At 42.3% G+C, this 18,195-nt stretch overlaps 1 long non-coding RNA gene across 1 annotated transcript; it reads left to right on the top strand.

The window, feature by feature from the left end:
• Positions 1–16,109: 16,109 nt before the first annotated feature.
• Positions 16,110–17,043, top strand: LOC135088389 (uncharacterized). The gene is made up of 2 exons (XR_010261033.1): positions 16,110–16,582; positions 16,619–17,043. It is a non-coding gene; the product is annotated as an uncharacterized LOC135088389 (long non-coding RNA).
• The last annotated feature ends 1,152 nt before the right edge of the window (positions 17,044–18,195 follow it).

Here is an 18,195-nt window from a genome sequence, read left to right on the forward strand (position 1 = left end):
GTTTTAAGAACATAAATAATGTTAAGTGTAGAATGTGTTAGATGCAGTTCAGGAGGTTACTACTTGCGTTTTGGACTGGCGCCTCTGAACTGGTGGTCGTTATCAGAAAAGGCCTTTTGAAATATAACTTTTTGCGACCAATGTGTTCAATGATATGTTTTACATCATACATTTACGAGTACGTACCCTAATGAAATAATTAATTCTGCTTTCTCTAAAAATTCCCAATAAAGTTATTCTCGGGTAATCTGATCTCTCCATAGAGTAAGTAACAAATGAACAAGGGTGGCTTTTGTTCGCTGTAGACATTTGAGATAAAACACACACTCTTCCAAGGACCTAATCAGCTTAGAAAAAGAGGACCATGACCATCTAAATAAACGTCAGATAGTAAATATATATACAAAATAAGACTGCAATAATGTGTGCTGAATTGCCAAGCGCCAAACGGAGTATATTCAGGCATCCACGCGATATCTAGCCGCGGTCGAACACGATAATTTATAGCGAGAGCGCCTTGCAGCGAACGGGCCGCTGATAATAAATTACTATTTAATTTCGGCATACAGGGTGGTGGCGACACGTAATTACCAGTAGACCAATTCTTCTCTCGAAATTCTCAAATATACAGCAATGCTTCTGACAGGTTACATAAGCTACAAAAGCTATAAAATTAAAGCTAGACAATCTTCCATAAATCATTTAATCTACCTATTGCGGGAATGAATAACTACCACCTTTAAAGGTCACAAAATAAACAATTCTAAGCACTATTTGTTATCACTGTCGTGTTTTAGAATTCACGATATGTCACCATCAATCATTCTGTAACGTATGACTATGGTAACTTTCTTTCATTCTTTTCATAAAATATTATACTAACAGTATTATTTTAGCTTGTTATTTAGCGATGCTGTTCAGTTACATCAACCTGTATGTGCAGCGCCTTGTAAGCGAGTAGATACCGCGTGCATTACACGGGCATAACACTACTTGCAGTTGCCAAACACATTTGTTATATTTTCAAACCGTATGTTTATGCTGAACACTTTAGGCATATTTAATATGAAAAACTACCTCGTCTTTGGAACGGGTTTTAAGTGCATCGACCGTTAATTAAACCTAATCAGTGAGGACATTACATTCATCATTTCAGCCACAGGACGTCCACAGCTGAACATAGGCCTCCCCCAATGATCTCACATCGCGCGGTTGATAGCGACCTGCATCCAGCGCCTTCCTGCTACCTTTATGAGGTCGTAGTGGAAAAGTGCCGTGTGGGGACGGCCGTAAAAGAATACTTTTCCCCACCGCCAACAGGAGGCGTGTCGTAAGAGGCGACAAACTCCTGTAGCACCGGACGGGCAGCAGCGTCTGCGTGCGAAACCAAGCAAAAAAAACTGCGATCGCCAACCCGCCTGCCAAGCGTGGCGATTAGGGCAAAACCCTCCAAATGGTGGTAAAAACAAAAAAACGGCCCCTAGTCCCCGGCGGCCCCACTATCCCGGACCACGGTAGCGGTCACGGTAACGGTGGGGCAAGGGGTGCGAAGAATCCCCGGGGGATGCCAGGCTACCAACACCGACGACCTCTGGCCCTGGCAACCTATAACGCTCGCACACTGCGTACGGACGTGAAGCTAATGGAACTCGAGGAAGAGTTGAGCAGGTTACGGTGGGATATCGTAGGATTATGTGAAGTCCGAAGAGAGGGGGAGGACACCATAATTCTTAAATCCGGAAACCTGCTCTATTTCCGGGAGGGCGACCAGCAGTCCCAGGGTGGTGTCGGGTTTATCGTCCACAAGTCCCTTGTCAACAACGTGGTCCAGATCGAGAGTGTTTCGGCGAGGGTAGTGTACCTGATACTCAGAATCACCAAACGGTATTCGCTGAAGGTCATACAGGTATACGCACCGACCACGGAACACCCCGACGACGAAGTGGAGACCATGTATGAGGATATTTCCAGAGCCATACATGGCTCCCGGTCCCATTTTACCGTTGTGATGGGGGACTTCAACGCGAAGCTAGGTAAACGAAGCGATAATGAGCCGAAAGTGGGGCAATTTGGGTACGGAGAGAGGAACGCACGTGGCCAACTGCTGGCTGGCTTTATGGAGAGGGAGGGCCTCTTTATGATGAACTCCTTCTTCAGAAAGCCAAAACAGCGAAAGTGGACATGGCTGCATCCCAATGGCGCTACAAAAAATGAGATAGACTTCATCTTGTCGACGAAGAAGCATATATTCAATGATGTCTCTGTGATCAATTCGGTCAAAACAGGAAGCGATCACCGAATGGTAAGAGGCACATTGAATATCAGACCCAAGCTCGAGAGATGTCGACTGATGAAGTCTACGCTCCGCCCAGCGCCCATCCAACTCCAAAACCCCGAAAGCTTTCAGCTCGAGTTGCAAAATCGTTTCGAATGCCTAGGAGACTGCGAAAATGTGGACAAATACAATGACAGGTTCGTGGAAATTGTCCAAACGACTGGGTCTAAGTTCTTTAAAACCCGTCGTTCAAAAGGAACCAAAAAGATCTCTGACCTCACCAATCAACTCATGGAAGAGAGACGGAACTTGGTTCTGCAGTCCTCTGAAGATGCTGCTCAGTATCGGCGCCTTAACAGACAGATCTCCAAGTCTTTGACTCGCGACCTACGCCAATTTAATACAGACCGTATTAAAGAGGCGATTGAGCGAAACAAGGGCTCTAAAGTGTTCGCAAGAGATCTGTCTGTTGGCCAAAGTCAACTGACCAAGCTGAAGACAGAGGATGGCAGAGCCATTTCGTCGGGGCCGGAGATATTGGAAGAGGTCGAGAAGTTCTACGGACAATTATACACGAGTGTACGTGCACCTGTCACAAATCTAGCCGAAGACCCAAGAGCTAGACTGACCCGACACTATACCGAAGATATCCCGGACGTCAGTCTGTACGAGATTAGAATGGCTCTCAAACAGCTGAAGAACAACAAGGCACCGGGTGATGATGGAATCACGGCTGAGCTTTTGAAGGCAGGCGGAACGCCGGTACTGAGGGCTCTTCAGAAGCTGTTCAATTCCGTCATCCTCGAAGGAAAAACGCCTACGACATGGCACAGAAGTGTGGTGGTACTCTTCTTCAAAAAAGGTGACAAAACCTTATTGAAGAATTATAGACCCATCTCACTTCTGAGCCATGTCTACAAGCTGTTTTCAAGAGTCATTACGAATCGTCTCGCTCGCAGGCTCGACGACTTCCAGCCTCCCGAACAAGCCGGTTTCCGAAAAGGCTTTAGTACCATAGACCACATACATACGCTAAGGCAGATTATACAGAAGACCGAGGAGTATAATCAACCACTTTGCCTGGCGTTTGTGGATTATGAGAAAGCCTTCGATTCGGTCGAGACCTGGGCAGTGCTACAGTCTCTCCAAAGGTGCCAAATTGACTATCGATATATCGAAGTGTTGAGGGGTTTGTACAAAAACGCCACAATGTCGGTCCGCTTCCAGGATCGGGATTCGAAACCTATCCAGTTGCAGCGAGGGGTAAGACAGGGAGACGTCATATCTCCAAAACTGTTTACCACCGCCCTGGAAGATGTCTTCAAGCTTCTGGACTGGAACGGATTTGGCATAAATATCAACGGCGAGTACATCACCCACCTTCGATTCGCGGACGATATCGTAGTCATGGCTGAGACCTTGGAGGATCTAGGCACAATGCTCGATGGCCTCAGTAGAGCCTCTCAACAAGTGGGCCTCAGAATGAACATGGACAAGACAAAAATCATGTCTAATGTCCGTGTTGCACCCACTCCTCTGAAGGTTGGAGACTCTACACTCGAAGTTGTCGACAATTATGTATACCTGGGACAAACAGTCCAGTTAGGTAGGTCCAACTTCGAGAAAGAGGTCAATCGTCGAATCCAACTCGGATGGGCAGCGTTCGGGAAGCTTCGCCATATACTCATGTCCGAAATACCGCAGTGTCTCAAGACGAAAGTCTTCGAGCAGTGTGTGTTGCCAGTGTTGACATATGGATCCGAAACGTGGTCGCTTACTATGGGCCTCATAAGAAGGCTCAAGGTCACCCAAAGGGCGATGGAGCGGGCTATGCTCGGAGTTTCCCTGCGTGATCGAATCAGAAATGAGGAGATCCGTAGGAGAACCAAAGTAACCGACATAGCTCGCAGAATTGCTAAAATCAAGTGGCAGTGGGCGGGGCACATAGCTCGTAGAGACGATGGCCGTTGGGGCAGGAAAGTTCTCGAGTGGCGACCACGGGCTGGAAAACGTAGCGTGGGCAGGCCTCCTACTAGGTGGACCGACGATCTGGTAAGGGTCGCGGGAAGAGCCTGGATGCGGGCAGCGCAGGACCGTTCATTGTGGAAAACCTTGGGGGAGGCCTTTGTCCAGCAGTGGACGTCATTTGGCATTTGGCTGAAACGAGTGGAAAAGTATGTAACTTTTCTTATTTGGACATTACATTACCTACGGATAAAAAGGGAACAGACCTTGAAATCAGACCTTACAGGTTTGGTTTCCCAATAATACCTCAATCAATCACATTGATCGATACGCAACATAAAAGACGTGTCGTCTCGGTTCGATCAAGGAATACCAGATTCGTATAGGGTTTTTATTGGCGGTCAAGCTGTAGATCCTGGCACTCGAGAGCAGCTGCCATAACGAGAATAGTGTCGTAAAGGTTAGCTTAACTGAAGTCTCCCTGAAGACGAAGACAAATCTAACAAACGACAAACCGTTCCGTAAGGTAACACGGCGAAACTACTTTACAAATGGCCGCCTCTGCTGCATAATAAGTCAGGTTATCACAATAAATTAAAGTTCAAAGTGGAAGCGCGTTGTTAAAAGTCACTCGAAATAATGAATCGTTTAAAACAAATCCCGAGTACTTTTGACTAGTTTCAGTCAAAAGTGAAATGCACTGAATTTAAAATGGTGTTTATGTATGTGCGTAATGTATTGTAATTGTTTATTTATGATCCAATCTGATGCCAATTTTATTCATGCTTTCCAGGTAAGAATGAGTGCTAGTGACAAACATTTTTAGTTTCTGGAGAAAATTGTAACATCAAATTACCAACAACACGATTTTCGAGAAAGATATTATGCTAAGCATTTGAGTTAATCAGTAAAATATGACTCTCGTTTTAATTATTAAATGTTTATAATTCGAACTGACAATGAATTTATTCGAAATAATAATTTATGTGATGTCGTTGTTATCAATGATTACCTGCAACAACAGTACATAAGCTGGTTTATATTGTATTTTTTCCATAGAATACTCGTAGATAGTGATATCACCGAATAATAATAATGTATTGCATTGCACATTCAACTTCATCACTAAATCGAACTAATTAATTGGTGACAATATTGCTTTTTTCATCTCATGAATTACATCATTCATTCCCCTTATCAATGTTATTATTTACTCGCGAATCATATACCCCAGTAATAAGGTAAACGTATGCTTTATTATATCAGTAAGACGTTAATTAATCAAACTGCGTCACAACTAAAGATAAAGATACAGATTAACAATAAACTATTAAGTAATCTTGAAAAGGCCACAATAAAGGTGACAGGGCTAGCTAATTCATTCTGTTGTAAAAATTACTAATAAAAGAAATCATTAACTAAAATAGTTTGGTTTTAGGTCATTAGCTAACTACAACAGACTATCAATCATCTTGTTTATGTTTACTAAAAAAATACCTATACTAAAAAAACTAATGTTTTTTACAATATTATTCTGCACTAAATCAATTTAGGGCATCACCTTGCAGTATTACATATCAATTTTATTGTACGCTTAGCTCATGTTCAGTCATCCATGATCGGCGAGTTACAAATGCATTCCGGTTAACAAAAGTGAAACACCGATGCACAAGTAAGCCGAGTTTAGAAAACGCGTGCGAGCAACAATACGCCCGCACGAAACTACGACTGCTCGTTTGCCGCTAGTCTGTCCAGCCAGATTGTCAATATTGTGTCACTGATTTCTCCATGGCACAGAGGCATAATTAGATTAGGGCTGCAGGTCGCGGGCGCCGCGTAGTCTCGGCCCGGCCCCGCGCGGCCCTTCACGCCGCTCGCGTTTCCCCAACATAATGAGCGAATTCGCTAATTAGTGTGTTATCGGACGAGCTCGCGTGCGCAGCGCAGTGCGTCCGCGCGCGCCGCGCGATCGACATGAACCTCTTCACGCAGCCCGAGTGCACCCACATCGAAATAATAGAGCCGGACCCCGAGGACTGCTCCGAGCCGCTGCCGCCCGAGGGCAACAACAAGCTGCGCAACTACCGCCTGCTCAACGAGAAGCTGCGCGCCTACACGCCCACCGGGGACGTCAACACCTCGCCCAGCAAAGGAAAGTTGGTGTCGAGGTTCGACGTGTGCTCGGGCATATCCCCGCCGCGCTCCAAGATTCTGGAGCTGCTGCGCCCCGAGGACCCCGGGAGAGAAACCCTGGAGGCCATAGTGAAACCGGCGCCGCGGCGCGGCCTGGCCAGGCCGTTCGATGAGGACACGAGAAGATTCCTCCAGAGAGCTCTGTTATCCCCGAGTCCCGCCTTGTCAGCTGCCCCCACTCCGGAGCCCCGGAAAGAAGTGAACAATAAGGAAGAAAACAGTGAAATCATTGAAAATCAAGAATCGTTTACGCCTAAACCTCGTGATCCGAGATCGGAGAGATCTTTGGCAGACGAATTACGGGAAGCCGAGGAGGACGAGCGTTCGGGCGGGAACAATGTGAGGCGGGACCTCTTGCGGGAGTTTAGAAAACACGGCGGCGGTGTGAAGGAGGCAGTCGAGAGGGAACGGCTGGGGAAATTGGCGCTGTCCGTGGAAGAGGACGAGGAGGAGAGCGACGACAGCGGGCTGACGGCGGCGGCGCGCAAGCTGGACGCGCTGCTGGCCGAGTCGCGCGGCCTGCACGAGGAGCTGGCCGGCATCCAGCAGGACATCCAGGTGCTGGCCCGGCGCGTGGCGCGCCGCGACCTCTGACGCGTTGGTACCGTTGCTTGCTGGCGGCGACGCCTTCGCACAACGCACCTGACGCTTCCGAGCACTCCCACACCACCCTTCTCGGGCATAGAACCAGTGAATTACGCAATTGTGTGAAATTACGTGAAGTCGGGGAATCGACATTGATATTCATAGACGCTTCATTACTAAACCGGTTGCGCTAGTTCTAAATTTGGTTTGGTACTTTGGTGTGGCTTTTAAAGTGGGTAATCAAATGAGGTGTTGCAACTGTTCGCTTGTTCTATGTTCCGATTGTTTTTGAATGCTTATCGAGGGATTTTGTGCTGCTGACCGGAGTCGATATGTTAATGGCACAATTATCGGTAACGAGTCGCGGACATCGGATAGCTGTTGTTATTGGCGCCTCTGCGAGCCTGGTTCGTACGAGTAAATTACTTTACTACTTAATTGACCGGCTAATGAATGTGTACCGGCTCGCGACTTTCACTTAGTATATTGTCTTTTTCTATATTCTACCTATGCTTCGTTGTTGTACAGTGATTGGTCACGATACAGGCACGCGGCCATGGTGCGAATGATTGGCTATTATTTTTATGAGCGACCGATTTCATGCCATAGTATTTATTAGTTATTTTCCCGAAAGTTCAATATCCATTGCATTTACAGATAGATCTGTGTTCTTTGGACGATTCATATTTCCTCGGGCATTTACCGATTCTTCATTGCTTATTGCACAAAAACCAGAGTAGGTATCTAGTCTACCGAGCAGTTACTTTTTTTGGGTGTGTAATGTATGATATAACTACATATCATATAATACTTAGAGGATATAACATCAAATTATATAAAATCGTTTAATATAATAATTATTTACTATAATAAACGAATAATATAATTTTAAAACGAATAATTTTAAGACAAATAACTATTAACTGATATAAAATGGTTTGATATAATGAATATTTTCTATAAAACTTACAATGTATACTATTTAAAACAAATAACATTCAAATCATATAAAAACAAAATGTCGAACAATCAAATGAGATAAAATTCTTTTCCTATAAAACTTAAATCATATAACAATAATAATTTTATATAAAGTTCATTTGTTATAATAAGCATTGCATGCAGCAAGCAAGCAAGCAAGCAAGCTAGCAAGCAAGCTAGCGTGCAGGCAAGCAAGCAGGCAAGCAAGCTAGCAAGCAAGCAAGCAAGCAAGCAAGCAGGCAAGCAAGCAAGCAAGCAGGCAAGCAAGCAAGCAAGCAAGCAGGCATGCAGGCTTGCAGCATGCAAATTTGACTAAAAACTTGAGACTTCTGTCACGGCTCCGGCACTGCGGGGCTCTGGCGGTCCCTCGCGTGCTAATCGTCGCAGATGGCTTTCGCTCGACACCGCGTCTTCGGCTTGCTGGCCGGCTTCGCCGGCCAGCCTCAGCCGCGGCGCCTCGCTTCCAGCCACCTGCTCCTCAGCCCGCGGGCCGCCTCGCCCCTCCGTGCCTACGCGCTTCTAAATTACACTCTAGGGGTAGGGCAGACAAGACTACGTGGAGTCGGTTTTACGGCGATTCGTTTTTGTCACTAAAGTCATTTATAAGTCAAGCTAAAGAAGAATATACTTAAAGTTATATCTATCAGAAATTATATCAATTAAAGAGTATAACAAATAATATTTATTACAAGTAATGGTTATGTGAAATAATATTTATATTAAACAAAATTACATCAAATGAGTCTTAGATTAAGTAAGGTTTATATCAAATGTCTTTATGCGTTGTGATTGGTATCTGAAATGATATTATTAGAAATGATTTATTATATGAAGTAAACATTATATGTAAAAAAAATATATCAAGTGTTATTATAACATACGTTTATTATACAATATAAACGTTATTGAAATGAATTTATATCATATAAACTTATATAAACTGTCACGCACCCACTTTTTTTCGCTACGTGGTAAATTAATAAAATAAGAATTTTCTACCAATTAAAAGGTAATAATACTTCTTCTAGAAACTGTTTAGTTTCACTTTTAGATAGTAAAAGTTAATGCCAGGTTCCTTTTACGGAAAGATGTGTGCCTGTTACCCAAGTCCCAGAGACATAAGTGGTTTCTACAAAAAGTAGAGACCAGTTTTTTGTTTGTAAATATTTATATTTTTTTATAAATTTGACATGACAAGGCTACATAGATTCCGTCCGGGAGTACTTAATGAGTAGGTGGATCAAACCAATTATTTCGTAATCTTCTAGACCTTGCTGCTGCCAATTTTAGCGTTAAATATCTTGTATCTCGATATAAGTAGTATTGTAATACGTATTTTACAACGGATGCTGTCTTGTACCGCACTCGATACCGATAGTTAATTTGCCAATAAATAAAACAAGCACGAACCCAGGAAGAAAGAGAAATTCGTTTCGACGACCAGAAAAAATCAGATTTTTATCAAGTAAGGTAAAAGATTTCTTGGGTGTTTTTTTAGTCAAAATCATATTTTATTGCACAAATAACTTATTACCTCTCTAAAACCCTCTCTAATAATGCATACTCTGCCAACGGGGTTAGTAGATATAGGAAGTGCTTTAAAACAAAAATAAATAAGTAGTTGTGTACTAGCTTAACAGGTTATTTACCTTATTATGTTATCTTTATCGTTTGTAGTACTCACATAATTACCTATTAATCTAATCTAGTATAAAAATGGCTCAATATAAAAAAAAGTTTAAAACTAGCTCTACCAATCAGATTTTTCTTTTTCTTTCGCATTTTACAAAAAAATATTATACTGAAGGCCAACCCCGCTGCAAGAAGAGTTAACGAAAGGTGTGAACCATAAAATGAAGAAAATCTAACTCCATCGATTCAATTAATAGGTGATGGACGACAGAAGACACCCAAACAATCTGTTCTAACTGTAAAATAGCCTATCAAGTATTTGTTATTCTGGCGTCAAACGAATTTACTCGTAGAGTCACCGCACGGATTTTTTGTCAGTCTATAGTTTAATCGCGCTATTAATCAGTGTGAACAAGTATGAAACACGCAAATTACACCGATTTGGTTGATTTCTTATACATTGGTCAGCGTGTAATGCTGACCAAACAATCGGCCGATAAAAGTCTGTTGTATGCGAGGACTCATTACTCTTCTTGACCGTATTAAAATGTACATTTTCGAGTTGAAGAACGAGATCCCAAGAAGCTGGTGGTCTGTATGACACAGCTTAAGTACCTATTTCCATTTTCGCCCCATCACTTAGATGGTCGACAGTCCACAACTGTGCGTTTCTCCAGAAACTTCCTGCCCCGCACAACCAAACTGTGGAATGGATTGTCGTCTGCGGTATTTTCGGACCGATACGACCTTATAATCTTTCAAGAAGAGCGTAATCATACCTTAAAAGCCGGCAACGCGCCTGTAACTTCTTCGGGGCTGCGGGTTAGAGATTGCAAACAGCATTTACGCGTGTTTATCGTTAGGAAATACTAATTCCGTTCGTCTTTGCCGGCGGAGACGTACTGAAGTAGCATTTCTATAACCAACCGCGCCCGGCCGGGTTGAGAAACATACCTGGTTGCAATCTCTACTGCGGATATCTATGGGCGACGGTAATCACTTAGAGTAGGCGCACACCGTTGATTTTTCGTCGGCCGATAGTTTAGTCGGGCAGTTGATCAGTATGGGCATGTATGGGAGTGCGCACACTACGCCGATTCGATTTGGCCGATTCTTCATACAAATTAAAATCGGGCACAACTATCGGCCAACTAAAAATCAACGGTGTGCGCCTACTCTTACTTACCATCAGGTGATCCTATGACTAGTATACCTCCTGTCCCAAAAAAAATGCTACATCAATCAATACCTAGTAAAAACGTAATGTTGTTAACCCCTCAGGCGCAATCGGCGCGCGCATGTCGGTGCGCGGCGGCGGCGCGCGCGCTGACGGCGGAGTCGCGCGCGCTGCGCTACCTGGACGACGTGGTGGCGCTGCTGCGCGGCGACGTGGCGGCGGCGGCGCGCGCGCGGGCCTGGCCCTTCGCGCTGGGCCGCCGCGCGCCCGGGAGGAACTACGTTGTGTGAACGCAGGTATGTTCCACAAGTTATGCAGGATCACTATGAGGCAGTCCTCCCTCTCAGTGGACTGACGATCTCGCGCGCTGCGCTACCTGGACGACGTGGATGCGCTGCTGCGCGGCGACGTGGCGGCGGCGGCGCGCGCGCGGGCCTGGCCCTTCGCGCTGGGCCGCCGCGCGCCCGGGAGGAACTACGTTGTATGAACGCAGGTATGTTTCAAAAGTTATGCAGGATCACTATGACGCAGTCCTCCCTCTCAGTGGACTGACGATCTCACTCGCTGCGCTACCTGGACGACGTGGTGGCGCTGCTGCGCGGCGACGTGACGGCGGCGGCGCGCGCGCGGGCCTGGCCCTTCGCGCTGGGCCGCCGCGCGCCCGGGAGGAACTACGTTGTGTGAACGCAGGTGTGTTTCAAGTTATGCAGGACTACTAACGGTAATAGTGTGAGCAGTCCTCCCTCTCGGTGGACCGACGATCTCGCGCGCTGCGCTAACTGGACGACGTGGTGGCGCTGCTGCGCGGCGACGTGGCGGTGGCGGCGGCGCGCGCGCGGGCCTGGCCCTTCGCGCTGGGCCGCCGCGCGCCCGGGAGGAACTACGTTGTGTGAACGCAGGTATGGGCTTCCTTACTTTTTCAAATCTTATGCAGGTTTTCTGTGTGCGGGCACACTTCCCAATCGTTGGACTGGCGGTCTGGTGAAGGTCGCGGGAAGCACCTGAACTCGAGCAACGCAGGACCACGAAATGAAAATGAAATGAAAATCCTTGGGGGAGGTTTTTGTGACATCTTTCTTTTGGCTGAAATTATGACTATGATGCTTGACGGCGCTTAGTTCCACCAGCCTAAAAACCAGCACCCTTTGTGCAAAGCGGGGAGGAACTACTTTTTGTACATATAAAAACAGACTGAAGCTGTAATCATCTCTACTTTTATCACAAACATTTCGCACGAAGAGCTTTTCAATAGATTATAGAACTCTGGCCTCTTAAGGTTACACACGACCAGCTGTTGAATCCAGATATAAAGACCGCGGAACACGTCCAAGACACACTAGAACTGCTAAGCAACCAGGATCAGCAACTAAAAGAATGAAGGGAAGGTTCTTCAGTCTCTACAAATTCTGTCAGCAGCAATGAAACTATGTTTTTAAATCAAGAAAAGCAAGTTAATTTTCCGGCAACTACATTCAACATAAACTTTAATCAAAACAAGAATTTCAAATCAAACTAACAGGCTTAGGAAAGAAGCAAGACACGCAATCTCCAAATACGCGTTATTACACAATGGCAGTCTCAAACGGCCTGCCGAGCTGAAGACAAACGCGCGAACTCCAACTATGCGTAATTGCTAACCACATGCTAATCATGTCCAATATCGCGTAATAACACATTGTTGTGTGACAAGAGACGCAATTTGCGGCCGCGAGCATGTCGCCGCCGCAATTAGCCACGTCGAGTTTGCTATAAATCGGATGGGAAGGGTTGGCTTGCTACTGACAATAGCAATATACCTATTTCCGGGATTCTTAGCCCGAAGGGGGTAAATGGGAATAAAGGAGATCAAGCATGAAGGCATCATCCTTAATCATAGCTTCTTCATACTTGTATTCTTAGCTGAGGGGTAAGCTCTACGCTCTGGGCTGCTTAATATCTATCTACACTTATCACCATGATAGATATTCGGTAGCAACTTCGTCAACTGTTAATAATATTCTACTTCAGAAAAAATTTAAGCTGCCGCATATTTTAGAGCAAAGTAAGAAAGGAATAATTGCACATAATGTCATTGTGTTCTCCTGCCAAAGTGAAAGACTTTTAGTCGGCTGCTTGATTTTATCTTTTAATGACCTATGAATCAGCTTTGAACATTTATTAGTATAGTAATATTACTTTTTAACAATAGAAGATGTAGGCATAGGTTTTATTTTATTATCTACATTTATAATTCCACTTTCTTAGCGATTAGATTGGAAAGACCACCGATAGCATTTACTTTCATATGTAGGTCTAGAATTGAATTACCCGATTAATCAGGGTTATCATCAAAATGTACTTAAGTCCGAAAATTTGTTATGTAATAAGGTGTTCTTTCGTTTCGTTTGGCTGAAACATGACATCCCGCAAAATTGCCTCGTAGATTTCGGTCTATCGCAAACATATTTAAAAACCTATGACAAGTTTTAGGCACTTCGCAGACACACCCCCATAACTCTACATAAAGGATTAATAGGCAAGTGTTGATTGATGTTTTCGGATTACAGTGTGAGCAGTCGGATTCGTATCTATAAAACATCTTAAATGGATATTTACGGCAAATCAATTTCCCGGAAAAAGCGTATATTTCAATATATGATCAACCTTTATAGCAGCCACAGCACAGTGAGCAATGACGAGTGAAATCGATGGCTGTTTATCGACAGACGGACAAACAATCGATTGTATTGTTATTATTAACGAGTGATCAAACGCCCATTGCGGTAACCGAATGGTCGTCGTATCAATTAAACGTTGAGTCCCGCATTTATGGTGATTGTTAACTATGGGATAATGAGTATGTGGTTATGTGTTTGGACCGGTTGAATCACATTCCAAATAATAAACATTTTAATGTACCTAAATGGGCTGACACTGAAATGAATTTTCGTTTCAGTGACCATTTTCCTTCCTGTGACAAACAAAACAGGCAAAATACTAAGTAAATGTGTCGCAGATAAAGAAGGGACGAGGAAGAAAACTTCTATACTTTTAACACTGTATTTTTTTTTCTAATTTACATCTAAATTAGTTTGCAATGGAAATGGTTTCTTTAATGTACATATCTACGTCTTTTCGCGTTATGTGTAGGTGCCTATAGCTGCTTATTCAAGGAAATACATATTTATAGAGCTGATAAAGAGGCCAAGTGTACAAGTTACCAGGAACTATGTGCAATTATCAACATGTACCCAATCCTAATAAGTAGGTACTTTTTGTAGATACTAGTTATTTACCGAAAAGAGTGCATGCAGGTATAATCGTTCCCTGAGTGATGTGGGTCGTAACTTCACCGTTCTGGTCACGTACTCAAGTTTGATGAGCAGGCAAGGAGTGGTGGCGCCAACCACACCCCGTCCCAAGATACCTATTGCGCGCGATGCATAGATATCTTCAGCATTACAAAAGCCAAATATGATCGCCTACAAAGACGAAAAAAAAACGTGTAAACGACTAGCGTTTTTTACTCCTTGGAGTCTGTTCTTGGACTGTAGAGCATAAAATTGCTAATCACCTAGCTTTATCGGTCTCTCATTACTACCAAGATTATAGGTTATTAACAGAGATGGATAAAACACACAAGTAGTTTTAGTTCACTTGCGAATACTCTATCAATGGTACAAAACGGCACCATTACTTACGCTGCGGTTAGAATAGACACAACAAACAATGATAAATGCCTGATAAGTGAGTTTAATCAATGTGACATTGTTGCAGACCCGGCCCTGAACCGCCACGATACCGAGCATCGATATACTGGCACACTTATTGACCGACTAGTCTGGACAGGATGGAGAAGCTACCGACTGCTGCCATGCTGACTCGAGGAGGCCATGCTGTTGATGAACAATAATATTCATGTATAGGTGTGTTCCACCAAATTATTGAATCCAGAGGTCAGTAGCACAACTAAAGAAGACTTTATGATGATTGTAAATACGTCATCGACAGTCAGACAGACTTCAGTCCACAATTGGACATTGATTTTCTCCCAATACAGCTCCATATTCTTGGAGACCATACAAATTGCACTAATGCAATAAGGAGAGGGTTTTATCTAATGTATGATTGTTACTGGCAGCTCTGACCATCTTGGATTCTCATCAGGAACTCTTTGATCAAAGTCAAAATCTGTCCCAGTCCATACCCCAGGCTCGAAAATAGCTGAAGTTTTTAAACAACCGAAAAAAGTAATAGAACGTCTTTATATTCGAAGGAATATAAACCCAAGTTCCTGATACTTAAATTAACAGAATAAAGACGCTAATAAGCCCTCATGACAGGTGGTATTTTGAGATGTGAACTACATTAAAATTGTTGTTGATTGACCGGTGGCCTTCTCCGAGTTATTTGCTGAGTTTTCTCAAATAGATGGTAAAAATCGACGAGATAATTAACTGAAACTTCTTTTGGGGCTATTGGAACTTGTAAAAGGATCGAATCTTCATTTATGTTCAAGAACGGTTCACAAGAACAGTTTATAATATCTAACAATGACTCACCTAAGCCGTGCAGTTTAATTATTTGCATTCTAGGTCAGTATATGCGTTTTTCTTTGTTTTAAACGCAAGACCTGTTCCAGAAAACGTTATTTTTTACATTTCGCATCCTTCTCTTTAGAATGGAAACACAAGTGAAAGAGATGGATAGATAGAGTCGATAAGATCCTTCTTTTCTTCCAAGCCCTGCATAGTGTTTGTTGTAATATCTTCGTTGGTGATGGCTGAGTGATTTGATAACTGATTAGTGCGATAAGTGTGCTTTGGACTCTGAAGAACTGGCGAGACATCATTCGAAATTAAATTAATGGGACTCTATAGTGTAATTAAGCCCAAGGTCTTCGCGCCTCTGATCTCCGGTGCTATACCTGATACCAGATTTATGACTTTTTAATCGGCCAAGGATGTTTTAAGCGTCATAGACTAATTACCCATTTTGTATTGAAATGACGTTTAGTGTTGATAGTGCTTATCGATATTCACCCGTACATCTATAAATACACAGATTTTATTAGTTTTGTATGACAATATTGATAATATGTTGAAAGATTAATTTGAAATTGAGATTTGATAATTTAATATCTTATTTTTACTAAATTGTGGCATTATTACAGCTAAGATTTATGTTATAAAATTGCATGCTTAGGCTGAGTTGCAGCACCAAACTTTCACTGTAACTATAACGATAACCGGTTGATTTTGTATGGAGTTTGACAGATTTTTGACGCTTGTTACAGTCAAAGTAAGATGGAGCAACCCACCCTTATTGTATAATAGGTACTTTTGTTAAAACATATTCTTGTTGTTATCACGCCAAGTGATTTGAGATCTTCAAATGTTAAATAAATGATTGACGATGTTAAAGAATAGCTAAATAGTTAGATTATTAAGTTACTCCTCAAAGTTTTAGACACGAAAAAAGTTCATGGTCACGCCCCGTGGCTATGTTTGTATTAAAATTAGCTTAAAATTTCTGCAAAATCCTTACAGCAAGTTTCTTGATATGGTATTTTAGAGCAATCAAATTGTCAAGAAGCCAGACCGGTTCAAAACTAAACCACTCAGTAATGTTTTTCCGGTACAAGAATAAACTGGAATCCAGATTGTTCCTAAGGAATTTTTATCTATGCTAATGATACAACTTTAAAAATTTTTATCGACTGTTTTAAAACTGGTATCGATTATGTAATACTTTGAGGTGAGAAATGTTCTTTTAATATGTTTACTATTTAAGTTGTATTGTTTATAGTCTAGTAAATTCTTCTTCGATAGTTATTGATATAAATAATAAAATTCACTCTTGGTAATGTGATTTTTAAAATTATATTGTGATGTAGATACTAGATACTGCACTATTTGGATTATATGCAACGTTATTATGTAAGTGCAGTACCGCTTTTTCACAAGAAAGTGTAGTTACGTGAAATTGGAGATTGTGGATGTATTTCGATGTAGATCAAACAGAGAAATTGTAATCGTCAAAAATTAATCTTATTTGATTATTATGTTTATCATTCGATTGTCCGAATTACTGTACGACTCGTGATGTAGTCACTTTGGTTTGTTGATATTAATATTTAAGTAATTGTAATCTCTTGAGACTGATACTGTGACGGTTAGTGATCAAATAATTAAGCTGTAATTAAACGTAGTACGAGCCGAATATTGAATTATTGCAATAAAGTGTTTATTCTTCACATAGATAGTTTTATTTAATTAAAACAGTTCTTCAGTTCAGAGTAGGTAGGTAAAACAGTTCAGATAACAAATAAAATTAAATATAAAGATCTTAAAAAGTTAATTTAATATAATAAACGTTGTCTGTAACAGCCAACAAGATAAGAGGAAAACAATTATATCAAAGGCTAAAAAAGGCGTAAATATGATAATATCAAAGAAAACATTACTGGCTGATAATAAACATTGAAACAATTGAATTAAATCCACTGACACAAATAAATAAAACAAAAGCCACATAAAAGAAAACTGAAGCTACTCTTTAGTTAGAAAAAAGTTAAATACCGAGCCGACCGCCATAAGACAGCGAGTTTATTCGTCGTAAAGTGCACAGGAATCCTGTGGCTAAATAAATCCTTGTTTATGGGCGCTGCTCGTCGCAAAATATTAAAAATATTTACCTTACAAGTTGCATGGGGTCGTGTTGTCCTACTTAATGAAATGCCAAACGTCGTAATTCTTGCCTTAACTAGAGAACCGTGGGAAACCGTTGAAGTTATTGCTCTTTATTAACTTTGTTGGTTTAAATTTATTCAAGTGTGTTTTTTTAATTTAGTTTTAACTTTGACACACAGTTACCTGTACTAGATTTAAGGTTCGGCCAAACCAACGCGATCAGCCGGCGTGCAGCGATGGCGACCAGTCTTCAATGCATTGATCGCCATCGCTGCACGCCGGCTGATCGCGTGTGATCGCATTGGTTTGGCCGAACCTTAAAGGATTTTTCCCAATTCTATTTCAACTTTTCGGGTAACGCAACGTAATAAACGAAAACGGATATACCTACCTACAGATGAATAATGAGTCTATAAATAAACTGACATGTAACAGACTCCAAACAATTTGACAGCTCTAGGGCACGCCTTTAATTGTAAATTAGTAGGTATGGAAAGTTTACGCTCATGTCGGAAGTTTAGTGTACCAAAAGCTTATTATTACGTACACTAATCAAATCAGTTTAAGCTAATTTCACTAAATATGTATGGATAGCGTCAAACTCTCTTGAGATCCATTTCCGACTATTTACAGGTCTTTCTAACAAGGTCTCTAGTCTCTACCTCTACATATAAGTACAGCAATCGTGTGGCCACTTGAGCGCCTAATCTTCCAAC

The sequence above is a fragment of the Ostrinia nubilalis genome, chromosome 3 (genome assembly GCF_963855985.1).
Source record: "Ostrinia nubilalis chromosome 3, ilOstNubi1.1, whole genome shotgun sequence".
NCBI classification, from domain to species: Eukaryota; Metazoa; Arthropoda; class Insecta; order Lepidoptera; family Crambidae; genus Ostrinia; species Ostrinia nubilalis.